Source organism: Triturus cristatus, chromosome 2_1 (genome assembly GCF_964204655.1).
Source record: "Triturus cristatus chromosome 2_1, aTriCri1.1, whole genome shotgun sequence".
Taxonomy (NCBI): domain Eukaryota; kingdom Metazoa; phylum Chordata; class Amphibia; order Caudata; family Salamandridae; genus Triturus; species Triturus cristatus.
The window spans coordinates 898,953,653-898,981,450 of NC_140581.1; the positions used below are offsets into that span (position 1 = coordinate 898,953,653).

A 27,798-nucleotide genomic window follows, 5' to 3' on the forward strand; every position below is an offset into this window, starting at 1 on the left:
TGGAGACTGGATGGTAGCGTTGGACTTGCAGGACGCATATTTCCACATCCCCGTCCTGCCGGCCCACCGCCGTTACCTGCGGTTCACGGTGGGCCAGGAGCATTTTCAGTTCACCGTGCTCCCCTTCGGCCTCACCAGTGCCCCTCGGGTGTTCACGAAAGTGATGGCGGTGGTCGCAGCTCATCTGCGCAGATCAGGGGTTCCAGTCTTCCCCTATCTCGACGACTGGTTGTTGAAGGCGGGCTCGCCCCAGGCAGTCGTCTCCCACCTCCAGACTACGGCGGATCTCCTGCATTTGCTGGGGTTTTCCATCAACGTGCCGAAGTCACACCTGAGTCCCTCTCAGACGCTCCTCTTCATCGGAGCGGTTCTCGATTCGGCGCAGTTCCGGGTCTATCCTCCGGAACAGCGGGTCCGGGATATACAGGCCCTGATTCCCATCTTTCGGCCTCTATCCTGGGTTTCGGTCAGGCTAGTGTTGCGGCTTCTGGGGCTGATGGCCTCCTGCATCCTACTAGTGCATCACGCCAGGCGGCGCATGCAGGCTCTGCAGTGGGACCTGAAGTTTCAGTGGGCCCAGCATCACGGCAACCTGTCCGACCATGTCTTGATCTCGGAGGGCACTGCACAGCAGTTGCAGTGGTGGCTCACGGACCGCGATTGGGTCACGGGCAAGAGCCTCTCCCTTCCCCAACCGGAGCACGTAGTAGTGACGGATGCGTCCCTCCTGGGATGGGGTGGCCATATGGGAGAGGCGGAGATCAGAGGCCTCTGGTCTCCGGCGGAGTCTCGCCTCCACATCAACCTGTTGGAGTTGAGAGCGATCCGACTTGCACTGAAAGCCTTCCTTCCCTCTGTCAGGGGAAGTGTCGTGCAGGTGTTCACGGACAACACCACCGCCATGTGGTATTGCAACAAACAGGGCGGGGTGGGGTCGTGGACCCTTTGTCAGGAGGCTCTGCGCCTCTGGACGTGGCTGGAACACCAGGGCATCACCCTAGTGGTTCAACATCTGGCGGGCTCTCTGAACGCCAGAGCAGACGAACTCAGCCGCCGGTGCATGATGGATCACGAATGGCGTCTGAACTCCGAAGTGGCGCAAGGTCTCTTTCAGCAGTGGGGAGAGCCTTGGTTAGATCTATTCGCCACCGAAGAGAACGCGCAATGTCAGCAGTAATGCGCGTTGGAATTTCCAAGGCGGCACTCGCTCGGCGACGCTTTTCGTCACGAGTGAAGTTGCGGTCTGTTGTACGCCTTTCCGCCTATACCACTTCTGCCCAGAGTGCTGAAGAAGATCAGGCACGACCGGGCCCAAGTCATCTTGGTGGCTCCGGATTGGGCACGAAGGTACTGGTATCCCGAGCTACTCAGTATGTTGACCGATCCTCCGATACGTCTGCCCCTTCGGGAGGATCTTCTGTCGCAGCAGCAGGGGACGGTCCTCCACCCGAACCTGTCCAGCCTCCTTTTATCTGGACCGCACAAAGCAGTTCCGGGCGGACGACCAACTTTTCGTTGGATACGTGGGTGCTAAGAAGGGGAAAGCTGTGCACAAACGGACCATCTCTCGGTGGGTTGTTTTGTGCATCAAAATGTGTTATTCCTTGGCAAAAAAGGACCCTCCTGTTGGGCTGCGCGCCCATTCTACTCGGGCCACAGCGGCTACTACTGCTTTGGGACGGGGTGTCCCTTTGCAGGACATCTGTCAGGCGGCGACGTGGGCTTCGCTACACACGTTTGCCAGGCATTATTGCCTTGACAGCCAAGTCCGGAGGGATGGCTTCTTTGGCCGTTCTGTCCTCCAGGACTTTCTGGTGTGATCTTGGTTCGCAGACCCACCACCGGGGATGGTATTGCTTGGGTATCTATTCTAAGGTGAGGAATCTAACTAACGTGTTTCTTTCAGATGAACAAGTTACTTACCTCCGGTAACGATGTATCTGTAAGAAATATTAGTTAGTTAGATTCCTCACCGACCCACCCATCCTCCCCGTTCTGCGAACTGACATCTAGGGTTAAGGCTATCCCTTTCAGGGCCCTAGAATTTTTTGGCACCAGTGTATCTTGCATGGCTCTGCATTCCTGGCGCGGAAGGCTATGTACAAGAACTGACGTCAGCGCGCGAGGGCGGCGTCTAAGTACTCCGACGACGTCATTCCGGCGCACGACGCCGACGACGGACGCGGAGACGCAGACGACACCTAGCGACGCGCAAGGGGTATTGCTGACGAAAAATCTTCCGGATCCAGTCTGACGCCTGGGGATATTCTAAGGTGAGGAATCTAACTAACTAATGTTTCTTACAGATACATCGTTACCGAAGGTAAGTAACTTGTTCTTTAGTGTCGGTTCACTCATTCGTGAGCAGGATATTTATAAGGATATTGCCACTGGGCAGCAAGAGCCTCACGGTATTGGTCGTGCGCCACCTAGCGCCCCCCACCACCGGCAAGGCTTACCCCAACCCTTACAGAGTGCTAGCCTTTCAACAGCTGCTGCCTCTTTTTTAGCCAAATTGTCTTCTCTCAGTTAGAACAGTGATGTGTCTATCAGGGATGATGGCTTCTTGCACCACCATAGTTTCCTACACTAGATTGCACATGCACCTGTCGAAGGAGTACCTCTTAGCAAATGGCCACAAGAAGAGGATCATCTACACGATCTAGTGTTGGTCGAGGGCAGTACTCCTCGCTCTCTCTAGTGGTGGAACAGCAACAATCTGTTGCAGGCCAGACCCTACAAGGACCCGGTTCCACAAATAACTGCCACCTCAGATGCCTCTCCACAGCATGACAGTTCAGGGTTTCTGGTCACCCTAGCAACAAGGGTTTTAAATTAACTACCTCAAACTTCTTGCCTGTTAACTAGCTCTCAATGCATTCTTTCAGAACATGCAGGGCAAGGTAGTATTGATAAATACAGACATGACTACCATGTACTACCTACAGAAACAAGGCAGCACTCACTTGTCACAGCTTTCAGCACTGGTACCGAAGATTCTGTGCTGGGTGATTTATCTCAAATACACTTCCTAGAGGAGTGATTGCCTGGAGAGGAGAACGATTTTGCCGATCTTCTTAACAGGACGCATCAACAAGTCCGTCCTTAGAACTCCACCCACAAGTCCTACTTCCTCAGTCCATGGGCAATGCTTTATGGATGAACTGGTTAGAGATATTTGCCTACGCTTTTCCTCCTCTCCCACTGCTTCTATACATGGTAATGAAGCTGAAGCAAATTTCTCTCACCCTCATCCCTCTGGCTCCTATGTGAGCCAGATACCCATGTTTCTCACCCCTCCTCAAGATGTCTGTGTCTCCTCATGAAAAGCTCCCCAACAGGCTGGAGACTCTCACACAGTAGCAAGGCAAGATCAGAGACCCCCCAACCTCTGGTGATTCAAGCTATCAATTTTTTGCCTAAAGAGTTTAGCTGTCTAAGTCCGCCTCAGGAGTGCATGAACATCCTAAGAGAAGCTTGCAGACGTACTACTAGAGCCTGCTATGCAGCAAAGTGGAGAAGGTTTGTCCACCACTGAAATTCTAAACATTCTAGACTTCCTTAAGCCAGTGATTCAAGACATTGTCTGTTTTTTTGCTTCACCTCCAGAAATCTGGGTGAACATATACTACTATATGCGTATACCTTGCGGCTATTGCCACATACGTGCAAAACAAAAAACACTCTTCTCTTTTAGAATTGCAGTCATTAAAGCCTTCATGAAAAGCCTTAAAAGAGTTATCCCATTGAGAGTTCCCTCTCCCCCTTTCTTGAATCTCAATATAATACTCACCAGATTCATGGGTCCCCTATTTAAGCCACTGCATTCTAGTCCTTTGCAGTTCCTATCGTTGAAAGTAGCTTTCCTTACAGCTATTACCTCCCTAAGGCATATATGTGAGCTACAGGTCCTCACTTTACAAGAACCTTTTATACAGGTTCATTCAGATAGGGTTGTCCTTAGATCTGACGATAAATTGCTTCCCAGGGTGATCTCTCCTTTCCACCTTAACCAAACATTGAGCTACCACTCTTCTTTCCTCACCTAGACTCAGTCTCAGAAAGGGCCCTTCGCACCTTAGATGTTTAAAGAGCCCTCATGTTTTATATTGCTAGAACTAAGCTTTTTGTAAATCTCATAAAAACAACCCAGTTTCAAAGGCCGGCAAAGCTACAAGTATCGTTAAATTAACCAAACATGCTACCATAAAGCCAAAAGGGTTATCCCCGCCCCCCCAAGCCACAATCTACTAGGGGTAATGTCTTCTTTAGGGGATATTCACAAAGCTGACATCTGTAAGGCAGCTACGTGGTCAACTCCACAAACCTTTACAAAGCAGTACTGTGTGTTTATTCCCACCTGTCAGCAAGCTATGGTTGGTATTAAAAACTTGACTTCATACATCTGCATCATCCACTAACTAGCTACTGCCTCGGGAAGTACTGCTTTACAGTCTATGCAGAGCATGTGTATCTACAGCCACATGTACTATGAATGTTACCATGAAGGCATATATTTCATAGCTTGTAGTGCTGTAGATTCACATGCACCCACCCTGCTCTCCGGAGTCAGTGTCTTGTTGCACACATCTGTAATATTAATATCTATTACTCTAATACTCTAATACAACACTCGGCATGGTCACCATATACTCGCTATTCACCATTCCATACTTGTGCTCACCCACTATGCGAAAAATAATTTAACAATGGAGTTGGTACCAATGCACATTGCCAACTAAAGGAGGAGTCATAGAGTACCTTGTGACCTGAAACTCTTCTTCAAACAAAAACAATTTGCAAAGTCTGAACCCAGCACTAGATTGCCGGAGTATGCAGGACATGTGAATCTACATCACTACAAGCTACAAACAGACTTACATCATGTAACCATGCAATATGTTCCATTATTGCCACTAAGGGGTTCTGGTGACAGCATAAATTAAAGGGTCAAAGCCAGTGTTGTTTGTACCCTTTCAACTGGAAACCCCAGATAGCAATATTGGACAATATCATGCATGTTGCTCACTGTGTAATTTTTATAATGCATGATTATTTCTGATGGAGATTCCTCATCTTGGGCCTCATGTAGGTAGCGAAATACCGGTCGGTAACGGCCGATTTTCGGTAAATATGCCGTTACCGACCGGTATCCAGACAAGTGAGATGTAGGAGTCCAAAAACCACTTTTCGGTAAATATGAGGCGGTAAATACCGATTCATAGTTACCGAATTCTAAAATACCGATTCATATTTACCGAATACATAATTAACGAATCGGTAAATATGAAGTGGTAAATATGAAGTGGTAAAAATTTACAATGACATGTAGGAGCACTCGGTAATTAAGAAATCCAAGAAAATCGGTAAATAAGAGTCGGTAATTAACACGGATTGAAAGCAGGTGGTAACCAACAACAGTGCAGCTAAGCAATCCCAAAATGCAACAGCGTGGACACCCTGGCAGCTATGTACGTCATTGCAATGCGCCTACGTCTACAGGCAGCAGGACTGAGGGTTTGGCGACGGAAGGAACGCATCCACAGACAGCGCATCACACTATTCCAGCTGACTGATGCAGAGATACATGAGAGGTACAGGCTACACCCCGAAACCATCATGGACTCAATCAGGGACCCGCACCCACTCCTGGACCAGCCAATAAGAAGGGCGCACGCCATACCCCCACATGTGCAGGTGCTCTGCAGCCCACATCTGCTGGCATCCGGCATTTCTCAGGTGGTGACAGCTGCGGTGGGTGGTGTATCCCAGAGTTGCCTGTCCCGTTCCTTCAGGAATTTCTTCCCCCATTATATTGGCTGCATTGATGGGACACACATCCCACTCTGTCCACCAGCTGACACAGAGCACATCTACAGGATCAGGAAGTCCACCCACTCCATCAATGTGCATACCGAATGGAATGATATTGTGAATGGTCCCGTGGGTGGCAGAACCAAAAGGTGCGCGTATGCTATTTACAACGAGGTCTGCAAGTTGTCGCACAGTGAGGCGGCTTCCAGACTGAGAGCTATTGACCAAGCAAACATGGAGAAGGCCTAAGCCGTTATAGATATTAGCTCTAGCACTCTCACTTCTAGGATTCATACATGAGACAATAGGCACATGCAAGTACACGGCGCATGCAATGTACAAGCCCCGATTTTGGCGTGCGTCCTACGAGGTATCCCAGTGCCTGTGATTACACCTTCTTTCACTGTGCTTGCAAACGGTATTCATTTAATAATGATAAATGAAGTTTGCTGCGGGATGTGAGTGGTAATCCCGTACATAACTGTCTCGCATGAAGTTGTCTGCTGCAATACTGTTCTTTTTCCACCCCCGCATGGGCGGCGGGATGTTTCCATCTGGCCTTCGATTCCAACCTTGAAAGCAGAGTCCAACAAGTTGAGCAGAATAGAGCGCCATTGTCCCACAAAGAGGTGCCTTTGACTTCCTCTCGTGAAATATTTGTCCTTCACGTTGCTACTACGCGCACTGAGGAACAGGCGCCTCTGAATACTGACCTCCCCCTGCATTTCGGCTCTTTGATCCAAAGTATTATCAATGCCTCGTCCACGACCGGCCTGGCTCAATTTTTTCTAACATGTGGGGCTCGGGTCTCGTGACCTCTTTCCAAACAATTTTTGGTGTAATTCCGGCATTTGTTCATTCACTGTTCTCGAGCATCTTTGGAGGTGTTCCGCTGCTTCTGGCGCTGGTGGCAGGTGTGCTGCTTTTACTTTTCATACTACGGAATGGCTGCTCCTTCTGTGCCACACGAGCACCTGTCCCGTCTGCATCTTCTTCGTGATAGGATGCTTGACTTCTATGGTACTTTGCCATTGGCGACTTTGAGCCTGGCTTATGGATTATCCTTCAGGTATTCCTACTTCACCTGCGTACAACCTGTATTACACTGCCTGGATTGTCCCTTTGAATGGCCTCTGGATTTGTGCTTGACCAACATGGTGTCTCCGGTGCCGGATTTCGATCGACTGATGCGGCCCTTAGTGTCTCACGAGTTGTCCTGTTCTGGTGTCCGGATCATGGCGTGTGGAGCGGCGCATGGTATCCTGGGTAATTGGGACATCTCAGCGGCAGCCTACGACTTCTTGTCCATGAGCTATTTGGAGGAACATTCCGGGTGCCCTCTGATTGTGCTAGAGGCTCCGTTGGTTGGAGAACACGTATGTTCCTTTTCTTTACTCAATTGGATGGCTGAGACTTTTAGTGGCCCTGAAAACGATTGCTTGTTGGAAGCCGTGGCCACATATGCTGCCTATACATTCATGGATTAACTGGATTGTCGTCCATTGCGCCTGTGCTACTGGACAGCACCCTGGCGCAACATTTATTTCTTTTAATTCTCGTTTTTCTCTTCCTGATGGTCTGCTTGAGTTTTTTACTATACTTGCATTGTGTTTTTTGGAATTGTATGCTGCAATTAATTGGACTGTAGGACTTTGGCGCTGCATTGGTTACGCCCTGTTCTGCTCTGACGAAACTGAACTCTGCGTTCTCTCTTTTCTTGCCTATTACATATTGCTTCGCTCAAGGGGGCGTGTAGTGAGTTCTCCCTGAATACGTACATGCATTGTTCAGTTGGCATTACCACGTTGAATGTTATGTAGCCATATTTGTGTCTTTGCACACGACACTGCGTTTCCATGTTCTTTCTTGAATAAACTGCTGACTCGAGACTTCCTTCAGACGAGTGCATTCTGTTGTTCCCATCCCAAGCTCTGCGCAGCGACCTTGGTCTGTACATGCTGTGACACACAGTCTGGAATTTTACACAATGCATGTTTTCCACTCTAGGTTGTTCGACCCACGATTTAGCCATGGCACACGCGCAGCTGCACATACCTGACAGTTTGTGATTTTCATATCTCAGACGTCATGTTTATTATTCAGACCGAAGACGAGCCTTCCTGCGAGGAGACTCCTGATGCTCCTGTGATGTGATTTCACTAAGCTGATCTTTGAGGTATGGGGTCCCCTATTCAAGCCTGAGAGACCTTCTATAATGACATGATTATGATATTGGCTACTTAGTTAAGGGAAGGTGGTAGTGTCCTCGGTATTTTCCGATTCGCTAAATACCACCTCGGTATTTACCGATTCGGTGGATACCACCTCGGTATTTACCGATTCGGTGAATTCCGATTCGTATTTACCGAATGTTACCGAATCGGTAACTGTTACCGAATTTTTACCTACATATAACTTACCGGTTCTAATTTACCGATTCGGTACGGCTCGGTATTTATGAACCGGTAAAATTTATTTACCTACATGAGGCCCCTTGTGAATATTCCTCAGGCATCATACTGGATCTGGACCCTTAAATGCAGTACTACTGCGCACTGCGAAGTGGCAACATGCAGCTCTTTGCTAATGTCTTGTCGCTTCAGAAGAGATGATCGCAGTTGCATATAAGAGTCAGCATGCACGCTGACATCAGTTCCTTTCTCTCTGCGCCTTCATACACAGACCCAGAGGTACATGATGGACCTTCACAAAGTATGGTTGTGGTGTCTAGAGTTGGAGGACGCCTCCAGAGCCTTTGATGACTGCACCCAGATGAACCCAAAGATCATACACGACCGTGAGGCCGAGATTTACATCGCCAAACACAAGATTACTCCAAAGGAAGGTTCTGTTCTCACTCCTGAAGTCTTTCCCGCAGCACATCATCATCTCAGTTGAAGTCTTTGGGTAAGACCAAGAAAAAGCATGAAAAGTCGAAGTGGGAATTGGTTACTTCCTGGCACTCTCAGACTCCGGCGAGTACGCAATGGCATCAGCGTGCCTCCCAGTCTTGCTCCCAATCACTATTAGAGCCAATTCTGAGTCTGGTCCTGGCGCACATCAAATTTCTAGGTCCTTCGATGATGTTGCAGCAAATAGGTGTTTAGAGAGGCCATGCTGCACATTTTCAGCACTTTGTTGGGTCCCTCTGGCTTGCCTTTGGATCCCAAAGATGTGCAGGGGCCTCCAGTTGGACGTCTGCCACCAGGTCCACCCTCATTGGTGTCAGTGCCCTTTGAAGCCATATCTGATTCCACACAGATTACAATGTGGAATTGATCTCAGTGCCATCCCCTGCGCCATTTCTCTTCACATCAATGCCGACGTCAGAGAAGAACAACCCATACTGCTATCCAATTCTTACCGGAATCCACCTTGACCGAGAATATGTCCAGCTCTGACTGGAATGCAATCCCTCAGATTCTGACACTTGCCCTTACCATGTGGTATCGTCCAAACTTTACACAATCTTTTTGGCAATAACTTGAACAATAACAATTGCGATAAAGGGGACGACTATGTGATGAAGAAAACTGGTTTGGGGAGCTTTATGATACCAATGTTTTGGATCCTTCCCCTGACTTCCACTGGCCTTGCAGTGCGGCAGAAGATCTGGACTCACAGCTCCCCACTTTAAAGGTTAAGACTTGTGTGATAATAGAGGCACTTCAACAAGGTCAAGTCCCTGCAATGCTCCTGTTACTATTTAATGAAGCCCTTATAGATACTCTTTTGGCCACGTGGTCGAAACCATGATCCAGTCCTCCTGTTAATGGGCAGGTTGCATGGCTCCATCCTTCCAAATGAGGCAACCCAGCCTTTCTTAATCGACATTTGACACTAGAAACCTTGGTGGTACAGGTCTCCACAGCAAAGTAAACCCCAGTGCTTTTCCTTCCACTCCACCTGATCTTGAATCTAAATAAATAGAGATATTTGGAAAACTGATTTTCTCCTCCACAAACTTTGTCCTGAGGTCCTTGAACGCTAGCTGCTTTCTAGTCCGCTACTCTCATGCCCTTTGGGATCTGGTGGCACAGATTTTGACAGCTGTTCTGGGCGACCTTTTGGCGTACCTTAAGTCGCTATGCAGTGAAATTTGTCAAATGTTTTGCCTTGAAAATAGGTTGAGCGTTGGGCACTAGTGTGGCTTTATGGCGCCACACCTCATTGAGGTCTATAGGCTTCTCTGGGGACATCCAAGTGTCCTTAATGGATATGCCATTTGACGACTCTAACTTTTTTATTGAAAAAGTGGACTCAGCCCTGAACTGATTCCAGAAGAATTGAGCTACAGCACATTCCTTGGGCCTATCTACTTCTTCAAGGCAATTCCACCAACAATTGCGCCTTCGTTATGGCTCCTCCACCAGCCCGGCAGGCTTTTCAGCCCTTTCGTAGTTGAGGCTTTATCCCCGTCCTGCAGGCCTACAGATGATATCTATGGTTCACGGCGAGCAGAAGCTTTTTCAGTTCGCCAGTGCTCCTCAGGTGATCACGAAAGTGATTGCGGTGTTTGCAGCACAAATTTCAGAGATCGGAAGTACTAGTATTTTCCTACTTTAAAGACTTGCTGTTAAAGGCGGGATCGCTTTAGGCAGTCCTCCACTACCTCCATACAATGGTGACCTAATTTTGTTAGGGTTCACTGTCAACGTGCCAACTCTCACTTGACTCCTTAACAACCACTCCCAATCATCTGAGCTATTCTGGATACAGTATGGTTTCATTCCTTTCCCCTGAAATGGAGAGTACAGTATAAAAAGGCCATGATCCCCATGTTTCCCCCTCTGCCCTGGATGTCAGTGCAGACAACTCCAAAGCTTCTTGGGTTGTTGTCATTCTGAATCCTGCTGGCCAGTCATGCCAGGTGGCACATGTGGGCTCTGCAATGGTACTTCAGATCCCAATGGTCCCAAAATCAGGGAAATCTATCAGATTGTATTCAGATTTCGGAGGAGAATGCAAAAGACTTGAAGTGGTGGCTACTGCACTGGGATTTGGTCAATGCTAGACTGGGTTGGACAGGCCAAGTAGGAGAGTGATCAGAGGCCTCTGGTCTCTCAGAGGCTCGACTCCACATCCGTTTTTGGAGCTGAGTGCAATATGCTTGGCGTTGAAGGCCTTCCAGCCCACCATCAGGTGAAGGCTGGTGCAGGTGCTCACATATAATACCACTACCATGTTGTACTGCAACAAGCAGGGCAGGGGTCTTGGGCCTTGTGTCAAGAGGCTCTGCAACTCTGGAAGTGGCTGGACCGACAAGGAGTTTCTCTGGTGATAAACCACCTGGTGCTATTTTTAAACACCTGGGAGGATGAACTTACCCACCGATGCTTAGCAGGTCACTAACGGCAGTTGCACTCAAAGATGGCACAGGGCATCTTCCAGCTATGTGGAGAACCCTGGCTTGATTGGTCACCACCTCTGAGAACATGCAATATCAGCACTTTTGCCTGTTTTATTTCCAAAACAGCTCTTTCTCGGAGATACCTTCTGTCTACAGTGGAGCTCAGGACTACTGTATGCCTTCCTGCCACTGCCTCTCCTTCTGAGTTCTAAAGAAAATCATAAACGACCAGGTACAAGTCACACTAGTGGCACCTGATTGGTCCACGAGAGTGTGGTACTCAGAACTCCTGGACATGAGTGTGTTTCCTCCAGTCAAGTTGCCTCCTCAGGAGGATCTCCTGCTGAAGCAGCAGGGGAGAGTAGTGCACTGAATCTGCACACTTTGCATCTCCTTGCTTGGAGATTGAGGACAGCAGTTGACCTTCTTCAGCCTTCCCCCAAAGAGGATGTTGATTTCGACTTTGCAGCAAGGGATAATAATAATAATAATACGGCATTTTGTAAAGCGCGAACAGCTACCTCACGAGGAGGTGTCCCGGCGCTAGGAAAAACACAGTTAACCCAGAGGACTGAAGTGGGGGAGCTTAGCGTGGTTGGGTAAAGAGCCAAGTCTTTAGCAACCGCTTGAAGCAATATTCAGAGGGGGCTTGCTGAATTGCTGGGGGCAAGGTGTTCCACAGTGTCGCAACATTAGCCGAAAAAGTTCGACCCCCCAGCCGAGCCCTTTTTGCTCGTGGGACGGCAAGTCGAACGCGGCAATTGGAGCGAAGCGCACGGGCCTGGGAGTATCTCGGGAGCTGGGTTTTCAAATACTTAGGGCAGGTGCCAAACAGAGATCTAAAGGCCAACGTGAGTGCCTTAAATTTGATTCTGCTGGCAACTGGTAGCCAGTGCAGTGATCGAAGATACGGAGAGACTGAGTGCTTAAAAGGAATCCGCATTAGCAGTCTCGCAGCCGCATTTTGGACCAGCTGAAGTTTTTGAATAAGGTATTTAGGTAAGCCCAGATAGATGTCGTTGGCGTAATCCAGCCTAGATTTCACTGTGGCATGGATTACTGTTTTCCGACAACTCTCAGGGAGAAGTCTCAAAATCTTGCGGAGATTCCTCAGCTTACTCAAGCAGCAGCCGACTACTTGTTGAATATGCGAGGTAAAGGACAGACTGTCATCCCACCGCACTCCCAGATTTTTTGCCGTTAGGCTGAGTGAGGGGGCTTGTCCCATCTCTGCTGGCCACCATAGCTCTGAGGGTGGAGGGGGGCCTTTACCAAAAAAGATCACTTCCGTTGGAGACAGCCCTTGAAGCTCGAGAAGGACTCCTGCGACACCTCTGAATACGGAAATACCAATTGGGTGTCATCGGCGTATGAGATTGCCTTGACACCCCAATTGGCAATCAGCGTAAAGAGTGGAGCGAGGTAGATGTTGAACAAGAGGGGGCTGAGTGCCGACCCTTGCGGGACGCCACAACTGAGTACTTTGGGTGTTGAGGATACAGTCCCTAGTGCCACCTTCTGTGTTCTCCGGGACAGATACGAGTGTATCCACCCCAGAGCCTGGTCACGGATGCCTATCTCAGCCAGTCGCATCAAGAGTCTAGCATGATCAACCGTGTCGAAGGCGGCCGACAGATCCAGGAGTACCAGCATCGCTGAGCTTCCCGAATCCATCGACCACCTTACTGACTCTGCCACCTCAATTAGAGCTGACTCCGTGCTAAAGCCAGGACGAAAGCCTGATTGCGTCTCATGCAGTATCTTGTTGTCTTCAATGAAATTGCTCAACTGGCGCTGTATTATTTTCTCGAACATTTTTCCCGGTGCTGCTAGCAGAGAGATCGGGCGTAGATTGCTGAGGTCTTTTGGATCCCCATTAGGTTTTTTTTTAAGCGGGATGCGTCCACAAAATGAGTGTTCGCCTATCGTTGGCTCAAATTTGTAGATTGGTGTCATGCCCAACAAATGGACCCATTAAAAGCAAAGTTGTCTGAGGTTTTGTTATTTGTTATGTCACTGGCCCAGCAAGGACTTGCTTTAGGCACCGTTAAGGGCTACTTACTTGTGGTTGTCAGAGTAGCCCTCTTTAGTTAAATCTCCTGTTGTGATGAGAAACCCTTTGTGATGCCACAGTTGGACTTGAACTTAGCCCTTACTTGTTTGATGTGCACCCATTTTGAAATGCTGCAAAGTTGTTGATTGAAACTTTTGATGTTTAAGATGTTCTTTCACATCACCATATTATTGTCTAGGAGTGTGAGAAAGCTGCAGGCTCTTTCTGTCAACACACCATACACAACTTTTTTTCCACGAATACGTTGCTGTTGAGAAATCAAGTATCCTTTCAGATGAAAGTGGGCACTATATTTCATGTCGAGCAAGCTGTCACCGTTGGGCATTCTTTGCTCCACCTCATCCTTCTAAGAGAGATTGCGTCTTCTGATGGATACATCTGCCCGTGGATTCCTCACCTTATCAATATCCCCTGCGCCAGCATTCCTCAGAATTTTTTCCTAGCTCTCCACACCGAAGAGGACGTATGCTCCACTTGTGACTCCGAATGACGTCACCGGAGCCATAAGAGAGACTCGTCGGCGTGATGACGTCAGTTCCCTTTTTTCCGCTCCGTCGACGTGTAACGGTTTTCTAGCACTCTCCATATTTGTTGAGTTACTTTGTTGTTTTATCAGCGTTAACTGTTGCTAGAAGTGGTCTTCTTCGAGGAAGTCTAGTTTTAAGCCCTGTAGGGAATGTGGAGGTCACATGTCCATCATTGACCCCCATGGAGATTGTTTGTGGTGCTTATCGTCGGATCACGACGCGGAGGACTGTTCCTGTTGCAGGAAAATGAACCCTAAAGCACTTAAGGAACGGGAAACAAAGTTTTTTTCTGGCCAAGGCGAAGAAAGAAGGTAGAGGGCGCAAGCGTGATAAGTCGAAGTCGTCGACTTCACATACGACGAAGTCGAGAAAACACAAGAAAAAGAGAAGACATGGATCTCGGCGCCGCTCAACGAAGGGTAAGGCTTCGAGATCGCCTTCGCCTGCCCCTTGACGTCGCCGTAAGGACTTTGTTTCTCCTTCGCCCTCTCTTTCTCCTTGTGCGACTCCGGAGAAGTCACCTTTGCCTAGAGGCACTCCAGCGCAGTCTCCGGCGCCGAGGGATTCACCAGCTTCCGACACCGAGCCGGTTCAGGATGTTCCATCTTCTCCTGTGCCTGAGATTGAACCGGTGGATTCGGCAGTGGATCCGATCGTTCCGACGTCAGACACTCCCCGTTTGGATACTGGTTCGAATCCATATCCTCAATTCCCAGCTCCAGGGGGGGATCCGTCGCATTTTTTAAATGCCATGTACAAAGTTTTTCAAGGGGCGGCTTTCCCATCCGGAGCACCTTCTGGTCCCGTGGGTCCGCTGGCATTCAATTTGGGCATGCCACAACACTATGGCCAGGCACCCTTCATGCCGATGGCGCCGTCATGGCAGTTTCCGGCGCCAAGAGTCTCGACACCGTTGATAGAATCTCCAGCGTAATCAGGAGACTTTCTCTCGGCCTCGTGTGGATCTTGTGCCTCCATCGGATCCTCCCTTAACGCCGGCTCCGGAGCAGTCGGCGCCGCGTACGGCGCCACTGACGCCACGTCCGCGGATTCGTTCACGGAGAGAGGCTCAGAGGCTTTTAGAAGAGGAGCAGTATCGTAGATGAGGATGTAGAGGAGGGCGAGTTGGAGGAGTCTCTGAATGAATTTGAGGGAATTCAAGAGGCGAGTGGATTGGACACCTCCCCTGAGTGGGAGCTCTCTTCTACAAGAGCTTCACCTCCTCAAGAGGTGGCTCCCTACAATTTAGTGATAAGGAAAGCTGCTGAGTTTTTAGACTTGCAGTTACCTACTGCTGAATATAAACCGAATTTGTTGACGGAGGTGTTGCATTCACCTTCCTTCATAATTGAGCCTCTGTTAACTTTTAATGAAGCCCTTTTGGATCCTATCATCGAAGTTTGGCGCAAGCCACTTTCTTCGCCTGCTGTTTCTAAGGCTGTGGCTAGGAGGTATAGGACTGCTCCAGGTGATCCAGATTTTCTCTCTTCTCACCCATCTCCAGAGAATTTGGTGGTACAAGCATCCTGCTCCAAGCAATCATCAGGTGCTTTCCACAGGCCCCAGCTGGTTGTTCAATCAGGCCTGGATACGGCTGATTCCGTAGCCAGAGTTATGGAATCCTCCATAGCTACAAGAAGGCAGGCTTGGCTTCTTTCTTCTGGATTTTCCCCTGATGTCCAGGCCACTCTTGTTGATTTGCCGTTTGACGGGTCGAGGCTTTTTGAGGAAAAAGCAGATTCGGCCTTACAAAGGTTTAAAGACAGCAGGGCACTGCGAAATCCTTGGGATTGCAGACTCAGTCGAGAGGCTTCGGCTTCAAGAAATATCGAGGTTTTGGAAGGTCTTCCTTTCGCAACTTCCGTCAGCCTCAGCAGCAGAATCCGCTCTATAAATCTTATAGAGGAAGAGCCAAAGGTCGCCAACGTGGTTCTGCCCGCAATCTCTCCTTCAGCCTCCCCCGCTCCCTCTGGTACCACAGGCAAGCAGCCCTAGATCCCCCATCCTGGATCATGTGGGTCGGCTGTCTCACTTTCTGCAAGGTTGGAAATCGGTCACGACAGACCTTTGGGTTTTAAACCTTGTGGAGAATGGGTACGCCCTTACCTTTCGGGAATTTCCTCCTCCTTACCCTCCTTGTCAAGGTTTTTGCTCCGAGGACCATTTGCTTCTTCTGCAGAAGGAGGTTCTTGCATTACTTCAAAAAGGTGCGATAGAGGGGGTTCCGGAGCAGGAAAGGGGTCAGGGATGCTACTCCCAGTATTTCCTGATTCCCAAAAAGGACGGCAGGTTACGTCCGATCCTGGACCTCAGGGTCTTCAATTTTTACCTGAAGCAGGAGAAATTCAAGATGCTGACCCTTGCTCAGGTTCTTCTGACGCTGCAGCAAGAGGACTGGATGGTGTCGATCGACTTACAGGATGCTTATTTTCACATCCCCATTCTGAAGTCGCAAAGGAAGTATCTACGTTTTACGGTTGGGTCGCAAGACTACCAGTTTGCAGTCCTCCCGTTTGGTATTACTACTGCACCTCGAGTCTTCACAAAGGTGATGGCAGTGGTGGCAGCTCATCTCAGAAGGTCGGGGATTCCTATTTTCCCCTGTCTGGACGACTGGCTGCTCAAAGCGGAGTCGCCAGAGATGGTGCTTCATCATCTACGGGAAACATCTCAACTGTTGTTCAACTTGAGTTTTTCAATCAATGTGCCCAAATCTCACCTGGTGCCCTCTCAGCGCAACCTGTCCATAGGGGCGGTACTGGACACTACTGTGTGTCGAGCATTTCCTCCTCCGCAAAGAATTCTCGACATTCAGGAGATGATCCCTTTATTCCACAATGGAGCGGTTGTTCCAGTTCTGAAGGTCCTTTGCCTGCTTGGTCTGTTCGCCTCCTGCATTCTGTTGGTCAACCATGCATGCTGGCACATGAGGGCCCTCCAGTGGTGTCTCCGCAGGCAGTGGTATCAGCACAACGGAGATCTCAGGGAGTCTGCCAGGATCTCCAGAGAAGCTGCGGCGGATCTGTCTTGGTGGAGGTTGGAGGGCAATCTGTCTCAAGGAAAGCCCTTTCATCTTCCTCCATTGGTGGCCACAGTGATAACAGATACCTCTACCCTAGGGTGGGGTGCTCATCTGGGAGATCTGGAGATCAAGGTCCTTTGGGCTCCAGAGGAAAGATTGTCTCATATCAATCTTCTGGAATTGCCGGCAATACGTTTGGCGCTGAAGGCCTTTCTCCCTTCCCTTCACAGTCAGTCGGTTGAGGTCCTGACGGACAACACTACTGCGATGTGGTATGTCAACAAGCAGGGAGGAGTAGGGTCAAACAGTCTCTGCAGAGAGGCGTTGCGGCTTTGGTCCTGGTCTCAGGACCATCTGATTTGCTTGATGGCGAATCATTTGGCCGGGGTGTTGAACGTGCCTGCGAACAGTCTCAGTTGGCAGTTCTCCGCCGACCATGAGTGGAGGCTTCATCCGGAGGTAGTTCGACACGTCTTCCGGACATGGGGGACTCCTCGGGTGGACCTGTTTGCCACTCTCAAGAACGTGCACTGCCCATCATTCTGCAGTCTCCAGTTTCTGATGCAGGGGGCGTTGGGGGACGCGTTTCAGTTGAGTTGGAGCTCTCAACTCCTTTACGCGTTTCCTCCCATACCCTTGATTCCTCGGGTTCTGAGGAAGATTCGCCAAGACCAGGCCCAAGTCATATTGATCGCCCCGGATTGGCCAAGAAGGGTGTGGTACACAGATCTACTTCACCTCTCATCGCACCCTCCGCTCATTCACCCTCTCAGGGCAGACCTCCTCTCACAGTCGCAGGGGCAGGTTCTATACCCCCACCTCCAGAGCCTGCACCTTCATGCCTGGAGATTGAACGCGGCAACCTGAGTTCCTTCTCTCTCCCGCCTGATGTGGTGGATGTTATTTTATCGGCCAGGCGACACTGCACCACGTCCATTTACTCCTACAGATGGTCAAGATTCGTTAAATGGTGTGGAGAGAGATCCATTGACCCTTTAAGAGCCCACTTGTCCAATGTTCTTCAGTTGGCTCTTTCCTTGGCTCAGCAGGGTTGTGCTGTGGCCACAGTTAAGGGCTATTTGTCTGCCTTTTCGGCTTTCCTGTGTCTACCTGATCAGCCGTCTTTATTTAAGTCTCGTATCGTTTTGAGATTTATCAAAGGCATTTCCAATAGGTTTCCGCCTACTCCCTTTATTATGCCCAGTGGGATCTTAATCTTGTTTTGACTTGTTTGATGGGTTCCCCTTTTGAACCCCTTCATAGCTGTCCTTTGAGTCTTTTGTCCTTTAAAACAATGTTTCTTGTACCCATTACCTCAGCAAGGAGGGTGAGTGAGCTTCAAGCTCTTAGTTCAAAACCTCTGTTTTTGACCATACATACTGAAAGGATGGACCTCAGGACCAGGGCTGCTTTTCTGCCTAAGGTAGTTACTCCTTTTCATCTGGGGCAGTCCATAACTCTCCCTGTGTTTTATCCTCCCCCTCACCCTTCCAAGGAGGAGGAGAGACTGCACCGCCTGGACCCTAAAAGAGCGGTGTGCTTTTATTTGAACAGAACAAAGGACTTACGTTTGGACGATCAGCTCTTCGTGGGCTACGTTGAACACTGAAAAGGCAGAGCTGTGCACAAGTGCACTCTAACCAGGTGGATCATCTTGTGCATCAAGATCTGTTACGCCCTTGCTGGTAAGGAACCACCTGAGGGCATTAGGGCTCATTCCTCTAGGGCTAAGTCTTCCACCTCTGCTTTGGCCAGAGGTGTTCCTGTATTGGACATTTGTAAAGCTGCGATTTGGGCCTCCCTCCACACTTTCGCGAAGCATAATTGCTTGGATTCCGAAGTGAGGAGGGAGGGCCATTTTGCGCGATCTATCTTGCAGGACTTTTTGGCATAGGAAAGGTGGACACCCTCCTCCGGGAGTGGGACTGCTGTGGGAATCTATTCTTAAGGTGAGGAATCCACAGGCAGATGTATCCATCAGAAGAACAAGTTACTTATCTTCGGTAACGCTTTTTCTGGTGGATACAGTATCTGCCTGTGGATTTCTCACTGACCCAACCTCCTCTCCGTTGTCCACCTTTGTATACCTAAAAGGATACCTTATTTGGCTTGTTGTTTTACATTGTATCTTCTCTCTATCTGGTACTTTTATAGGAAATGCTGATGTTCTTTAGCTTTCCTTTTTGACTTTGTACTGTGTATATTGGTTCAAATGTTGTGTACTGTGTATACTTTGAATCTGTTGTCGGTCCACCTGTTCGCCTCGGAGGCACGGAAAAAATGGGTGGAACTGACGTCATCACGCCGACGAGGCTCTCTTATGGCTCTGGTGACGTCATGCGGAGTCGCGAGTGGAGCCGACATCCTCGTCGGCGTGTAGAGCTAGGAAAAAATTCAGCGGAATGCTGCCGCAGGGGATATTCATAAGGTGAGGAATCCACAGGCAGATACTGTTTCCACCAGAAAAAGCATTACCAAAGGTAAGTAACTTGTTCTTTTGGACAACTAAGACGGCGCTAAGCTTTTATATTGATCGCACCAGAGAACATCCTGTGAACGGTCAGCCCTGTGTAGGGTTTGTGGAGCAAATTAGGGCAAGGCAATGCAAAATAGACTGTAACTCAATGGATTATACTTTGCATAAATATCTGCTATGCACTGGTTATTAATAAATATCTAAGGGTGTGCCCTAATTACCCCACCATACCTGGGCCTCAAACAAGTTAAACATAAATATGGGATATTGTGGGAAAAGACCATACATACGTTAGAACCTCAAAGAATACTTCAATTAGTCACTGGTATATAGTTGTGATTTTAAAGTAAATGATTAATTTTACTCATTGGTGGCGTAATAATCTTCACTCTTGGTACTGGTACCTGGAGTGTGCATTTAAAATTTAAATATCAAAGTAAACACAGAAAAGAAAGAAAAGGAAAACAGTCGCCAAAGTTTTCCACCCAACAAAATAAATGTAACAACTAGAATCTTGCTTCAGTCATCCAGTTGATTTAAGTGGTGTGACTGAGCTCCTTATTAACTGTGCAGTCCACATTGGAAGCAGTCCTTTAAATGGTGTCCCACGGAGGACAATCCTGTCCTCTATCTCTTAGGTATGTGTCCAAAAAGTTATTTAGTGTATTTAGTGTATTCAAGATTGAATTGCTCCTCCGAAAGAAAATGTTGAAGCGTTTCGCCCATCGTTACTGTGGATCCCCTCAGGACAATGGAAGAAGGAAGCATGTAATGGTTGGATAATATATACGTTGGAAAATGGTTACAGGTGCTTAAAAAACAGGTCAGGGTACTTTAGGGTATTGTACATGCAGTGACGATTATAAAAGGATAAAACTATTTCAGTAGTATGTTCTCTAATTAACCAGCTAGCCAACAGAGGATACCCCCAAAACAATTGTCAAGGCTGCATCAAAGAAAGCCTGGTTCACACCTAGGGAGACGTTGCTCGTCCCCAAAATACACCAAGGAGATGCCCCAGAGCACTTGCGTTCTCATCTACAACCCCAAAGCCAACAGAGTCAAGAACATAATAGAAAGAAACTGGAAGATGTTGACCCCTTTAGAAATTCAGAAACCCATGTTCTCATTCAGAAAGGGATGAAACTTATGAGATTGACTAGTCAAAGCTGCCTGCCCAAGCGAGAGAAAGAAAGACTTTCGAGAAATGTTAGAACTGCCCCGTTATTTGGTGTAAATCTGTTCAGTATTTGTTGAGATATGTGTTTTAAAAAGTTGCTGAGTGGGCTTTAAAGGGATTTTTTTTTTAAATCTGCTGTCCTATCACATTCACATTCGATTTTTTCTCACATGTGATGAAGAGGGTTTTTTTCTCTCTGTTTTCAAAGTCATTAATTGTGAAAAAGTTACGATTTTTGGGTTGGTTTTTTTGCTGTGTAAAACAAATATATATGTATGTATTTGTGAATATATTTTTATATATATATATATATATATATATACACACACACACACATATATGTACACACATGCACCTTTTTGTTTATATATATATATATATATATATATATATATATATATATCAGATCAATTGTATCCCTGGCAGGGCTGCCTCCTCGTAGCCTCTGAACAGATCACACAAACACGGACCACCTTCTCAGTGCAATAGGTTTTAATCGCTCAACTGCAACGATGTCGTCATAACGTTTCGGCTCTCCCTGAGCCTTGATCACATAACAACAAGTAAATACACATCACTTCCTTAAATAGGAAGAACGATACTCGGCACGTGATGAGGTTTAAACATGGAAAGAGAAGGCAGACTCATGTGATGTAGTCCAATGTAAGACATATGCTTAATGTACAAGTATATATTCAACAAAAATTTGCATTGTATGTATTAAAATCTTGTCATTCGTAAAAAGCACATAATAATTGGTAAAATACCCACAAGAGTTCATACCCTGTTAGAGTTTACATAATCAAATGGCGGGATGAATCCCAAATAACACTCCAAAACCTCCATGTGTCATGGTCCTACAAACCCATCTGATTGCAGATCCCTGCAATTGTGCACAAATATGAGGAAGTGTGCTGAGTGCAAATAGCTGCCAATAAATTAACATTATATCCAATAATTTAACACTCAATCATAAAGCTTCAAAAAACTGTTATATAAAAAACCTATACAATATATAAAAATACATATGTAAACAGAAGTGACACAGTTCAAACAAAGTGCAATGAAAGTGCAAATAGGGAAGAGTACCTGCTGCTGCTCCCAGCAATAGATACCTTAATTCTTGACCTATAACCTTCTCCCCCAGTCTATGCTCTCATAATATACAATGAATATCTGATGGTACGATATATGATAATGTAGACTATTATCCAGGAATATTTGAAATTGGTATGTCCATACCAATGTTTACCTAATTGAGATAATAGTCTGACCCCAAATGATAAGGGTGCTTCATAAGGTTCAATTGATGGGGCTACATTAATTTAGAAGAGGGTAGAATATGTTATAATACATGATTCAATGCATACGCCCACTAGAACCGCATATGTTAATAATAACAGTACAGTCTACTTAGACATTTATCTCGCTGGCTTTAGAGTTTTCATGATTGGTGACTATTTATTATACTAAAACAATAAATAGAATACAAAAAGGTAAAAATAGAATCCCATATTGATATAAAAACCCCTTAATAAAACCCACTAATGGGTAGGTTAGATACCAATCATGTAACCCGATTTGATAAGCATTGATGCTGTTGATTACCCTCCTTAGTACATAAAAATACACATGGAGAATGGTTTTAATGTAAAATGGTGTGCAAGTCCTCTGTGATATTGAGACCAACCGGGGATTTAGAGTCTAGTTGGAGTATATATATATATATATATATATATAGATGTCTGGGCAAAACACACAGCGCCAACCCACCTGCCGCCACCACCAACCTCCTCCTACATACCTACGGGTTGTTTGACCCTGCATTTTATTAAAAATATATAAATGAATATGGTGGGGTTTGGGGAATTTATCCCTACATTAAAAATAAGCCCAAAGAGAATTATATACTGTTGGGTACACACTTAAACATTAAAACTGCGCAGAGTCAAAGTAGTCCACAGAGGTAGAGCAGAGGCCAAATTAGGTAAGTGCCAACAGCTCTCCTTGTGGTTGTGTTGGTGAGCAGTTAGGCTTATCCAGAGGGTGTTTTAAGCATGTATTGTATTTACCCAATCAGGCCTGATGGACACACTCGGAGACAGAATCCAGGCCAATTGGGCAAGTTTAAAAAAAAGTATAGCTATGTTCGATTTCTAGTACCAAGCAGGACTTGGTACAATGTACTTTCAATTGTAAACCTTTACACAGAAATGCATTTGAGAATGGATTTGCAATTTTACAGGTTGGTATGGTTTCAAAAAGCAGGTTGAATTACACAGTAAATACTCTTTGATTACTTTTAGATTACATTGACTAGTGGTGGTGGTATGCCTAGATACCACACCGAGGGATCTCTCAATACAAGGCAAGTAAGATTTTTCTTGGTTTAAGTTCTAGTGACTTTTTCCTCCATACAAAACAGCAGTTCAACACTTACAATATTTTAGGCCCAAAACTCATAATATGGGTTCCTAATGGAGAAAAATGGTTATTGGTTTCTCAGGTAAGTTAACGTCTCCCGAATGGGAGTTTCGGGGGTTAGGACAAAGGTTCCCCAAGGTCGACGTAGGCACTCAAGTTGCACCACCAGTGGCACTGAAGCGGTCGGGTGCAGAGTGAAGGGGCCCAATGTTAGCCAGTGAGGCTAAGGGGGTCTTCGGTTAGGGACTGCTTACGAGCAGCCCCCTTGAGTGTGGTAGCAAAGCTCCTAGGGTTAAGGTCAGCACTGCAGGGGCCAACAATCAGCACAGGAGCTGCACCACCGGGTGCAGGGTGCCAAGAAGATGTCGGGCCCTCTGGTTTCCAATGGAGACCTTCGGTTCGGCAAAGTTGCTGCAGGCTCAGGTAGGGAGACTTACTGAAGGTGACCACCAGCTGGAGAGGTAAGTTGGGGTCTTGGGGTCTGCCTGGACACAGATGGTTGGGCCACCCAAGGCCGTGGGGTGTCAGGTGCCTGGGTGTCTTCTGGCGTTGGTTTTCTTTACCAGCTCCGTTCGCTGTTCAGGGACCCTTCAGGTTCAGGCTGCATGCGTCGTCTTGAGGCTCGAGGGAGGTCGGAGATCACTAGATCCCAGGTCAGGATGGCTGGGGATACCTCCTCGTGGTGTTGGGCCACTCGAACTCGGGCAATGGGCATCGGGTTCAGAGTGGTGCAGAATCACGGATCCGCTGGGACCTGGATTCTGTCATTGAGTCTTGGCTTGACCAAATCCGGTGCTCATGGGAGACAGAGAATGTAATGTGAATGCAGGGCAGGTCCTCTGGGCTCTGGAGGGCTGCACACCAAGTTCTTCGCTGTAGTCAGGTCGGAGTCAGGACAGGCCGGTAGGGCTGGGGAGAAAACAGTTGGTGTCCTCTTCTTCCTGGGTCAGCACGGCTCTTCTGTCATTCTCCTCGAATCTGAGGCGGCAAGTTTCAATACTAAATTTAGGGGCATTAAAGGGATGTGTAGGACGGGACTAATGGATCCCTACTTTGGGGTGGGGACACCCGTATTATGCCACCCTCCAGTGGGAGGGGGCATGAGCCTCTCCCTATTTGGCTGGGTCCCCTCAACTTCAAAATCGAGGGAACTGAGATGTGTGCTTCACCTCGCCTCCCTCACCTGAGGGGTGGAGTTGGCAAAGGTGGGCACATCTCTCCTCCTAGCTTGGTTTTCCCTTAGATTCTCGCACCCAAAGTGTGGGGCAGAACCAGTGGGAACTAATGGCTGGGGGCAGCAAAAGGCAGGGACAACTTCCAAAGGCGGCAGGCTTTTGAAGCTTCTCCTTCGTGGACCCAGCACATTCTGGGGCAGAAGGTTTGACACTGCTGCTCAGGATGGGCTTTGTCTCTGGACCCAGAGAGAGGAGGCTCTCTACCCATGGGTCCAGACCCCTGTCTGGTGGTGGCAAATGGCGGGCAGCCATTCATGAACCACACCAGGGCTGGTCGTTTTTCAGGGGGCATCTCTAAGATGCTCTCTCTCTCTGTATTTTACATTGAACCCACACTGGCATCCATGTGAGTTTAATGTGCTGAGAAGTTTGCTACTAAACTTCCCAGTTTTCAGTATACCCATTATGTAGCTGTCGAGTTCATAATGACCAACTCCCAGACAATATACAATTTTTGGGATTTACTACACTTACACTGTCTAAGAATGGACTTAGACACTATAGGGGTATAGGGCTCATGCCACTGACCCTCACCTGAGGGCTAGTGCACCCTGCTAGTGGGGTGGCTTACCTGGGCCTCAGGTAGTGGGTTGCAGGCATGGCACACAGAGGTGTGTGCCATGTCGACTCTTCACTTTTCTCTGCACCAGAACACGCAGTCTGCAATAGCACTGTGTGGGTGTTTAGGTACAGGGCCTCTCAGGGTGGCAAAATAAGTGCTGCAGCCCTTAGAGGCCTTCCCTTGTCACAGTGCCCTTGGTACCCATGGTACTTTTAACAAGGGGCCTACCTGTGGCCAGAGATGTGCCAATTGTGGGTACAAAGGTACAGTTTTGGGCAAGAACACAGACCCTGGGAATCTGATTGATAGGGACTCGGGGCATATCAAGTCAGGTTGCATCAGATGTCAAGCAAAAAGTAGAGGGTAACCGTGCAAAAAGGGGCACTTTTTTACAGTAATCCAACATAATGGTAATCTGAAATTGTGGTGGTTTAAATAGTAATTTACAAACCCTCAAGTGGATCATGATTGCAGTCTGTGCCTAATTTCCAATTTCAGTTTACCATTTCTAATGCCAGAATAGTATCGGCTGCCATCATACTATTGTTGAGAAATCAAAAGCAGTTTTTTTGGTGCATAATGCTTAGATTTAGCTTTCGAGTAAAGAAAAGGTAATGGTTGAACACAGATATTTAGCAGACTAATATAGGCCTGCTATGGATAGTACCTGAGATTCTGTTTTATACGACCTAAATTAATTATCGCAAAACTTACAATGGTCTCACCCGCACACAAGACTCTGAAACAATTTTTCAATAAATAGATACAAAATTATCTGTAACTGAAAAATAATAAAGTCCAAAATAAAGCAAGACACAAAAGGAAATCAAAAGCAAGGATGAATCCAGCAGATGTTGCCTCTTGCCCAAGAACTACCATAGAGAAATTAGGGAAATGCTGCCAGACAGGTAAGTGCCATAGTTTTCTAGGGAAAGTAAATTCTTCTTCTTTAAGGAACCGGCATCTTCTTTCTTGCAGCATGTCTTGTACTGACTGTTCTTTTCAACAGTGAATAAAAATCCCCATTTTAGACTCCTCTCAGTGTTTGAGTATTTTGCCAGGGAGGAGAGAGGGAGTGTTTACAAACCTAATGAGGATTCCTATTGTGCAGAATTAGGAGTAATAGTAAATGCATCTTCCTTTTCTTAATAGGGTCTTCTTTAATGGTCATAAATACCAGAACAGGGTAGCATGCCCATTCCCTCAAAGACTGGAAAAAACCTCAAAGAAATTAGGAAATACCACAATAAACCTGAGCGTCTGGTTTCAGCGGTAACGCAGCAGCAGTAGCTGCTTTATACCTTACAGAACGTGCCGTAGTCTTGCTTACACTAAAAAAACGTATTAGCCTACTGTTACCACAGTAAAATGCATGATACAATCCATCTTATGATAGACTGTTTGGCAGTTGGCCTATTGGCATACCTGTAATGATGGGGCCATATTTCACAAATAATTTTAGGAGATCTCTTTAGTTCTATCACTGTAAAATTTGCAAATGCTCCTAATAATCAACTTACATAGAATGTCTCCTATGCACCAAAATCTTGAAGTAATTAATTAATTAACATGAAAGTTGGGTAGTACTTTTGGTAAAAAGGAGCAATGGGTCCACAACACTACTCTTTTATCCCCACAAATCATGTACTGTTTCTAGAAATGTAATGCCTTGCTTATGCTAACGCTTTTAACAGAGGGTCTTCCCACCAAAAATGCAGGCTTTCAGAAAGGTGGTGCAGTGATGCCTTATAAAGGGATTTAAAATATGTAGACATTAGTTTAGTCAAACTCACATTGAGTTCCTAAGAATGAGATTTCTTCACTGGCGGTTAGACAGTGAAGGACTAATCCTCTTTGATGCAATAGCTGCCAAGTTTATCTTGATTGTTGAAAATTGAAAACCTGTTTGCCAAATAAATCAGTTATGGCAGAACAGCTTCCCTTTAACAAGTACCTGTATTGAAACTATTCTGCTGGTACCATATGCAGAATCTCTTCCATTTAAAATCATAAGCCATTCTTGGTGGTCTTTTTCTTCCTCTCAAAATGTGCATGCACTCGTTAGGCCGGTTCAGAAGTTCATTTTGTATGAATTCAGGAGTCATATTGCCAAGCTCAAGGATGGTAAACTGAGTTGGTAAATCTTCCCCTCCGCTCAGTCTGCATGGCAGGTTCCTGTGTGGCCTTTCTGCCATGCAGAACGTCAGTTTCTTCATGGCCTTGTCCCTTGTGGAGCTGTCAGTATTATTCTTTCTTTGGAATGTCTCAGTTGTATCAGAGTCGATAGATTTGGAGAAATGTATAAGCATACAGACATTTCCCAAAGAGCCTCATTCCTGAAATCTGGAAGCAAAGTTTTGACAACGTAGAAAATGTCTTCACCTAATTCCATTCATGGTTCTGTAAAATCTGCCATCTCAAATCATTGGCTTTATATTTTTATACTCTATTTCTAGCTTTGTGTGTGCATTTTTCAGTATATATATATTTATTGCAAAAATGTTTCAAGATTGGACGTACAGGCAGAACTGTTCTAATGTTTATGACTTAAATGAAGATTCCTTTGATGTGCCATTCCTTCGTCAGTCGGATTAGCATTAATTAGCTATTTCTTCTGTCCCAGGGTTCTGTTCTATTCATTACTAATGGACTCTGTTCTCTAGACATGTTTGTAACCATTGCACTAACCAGAATAACTATAGTATCAAGTGGGAACAGCAAAAAACGAGCCAGAAACATCTTAAAAATGGATGTCTCTGATGACAGTGAATTCACCTAGAGAGTCAACATTGAGAGTGTACTGCAACTCTGCCTCAATTTATAAGGATTTTTTGTTAAAACAATTTTCTGTTTCTCACTCTCTCTTTGCAGCGTTCCATGTGACACTGAACAGTTGATGAGCAATACTCTTAAATTACCAGTTACTGAATAGATGATTGATTTCATGGAATACACAGTCTGCCTTGCATTTTTGTTTAAATCATACCATATTAGGATTTACATCTGTCTTCCTTCTTTTTATCAAACGAACCTCTGTAATTAACAGCCACATCCTAGCAGAAAAGCTACAGTGAACTGACTTTGCATTCATTTGAAAATACATCTGGAATTTCATTCATTTCTTTCTAATGCAA

At 46.7% G+C, this 27,798-nt stretch overlaps 1 protein-coding gene across 2 annotated transcripts in view; it reads left to right on the forward strand.

Annotated features, from left to right (window-relative positions):
* Positions 1-27,798, forward strand: part of AGTPBP1 (ATP/GTP binding carboxypeptidase 1) — a 1,256,713-nt gene that overhangs the window by 1,083,537 nt on the left and 145,378 nt on the right. The gene's annotated exons all lie outside the window — the stretch shown is intronic.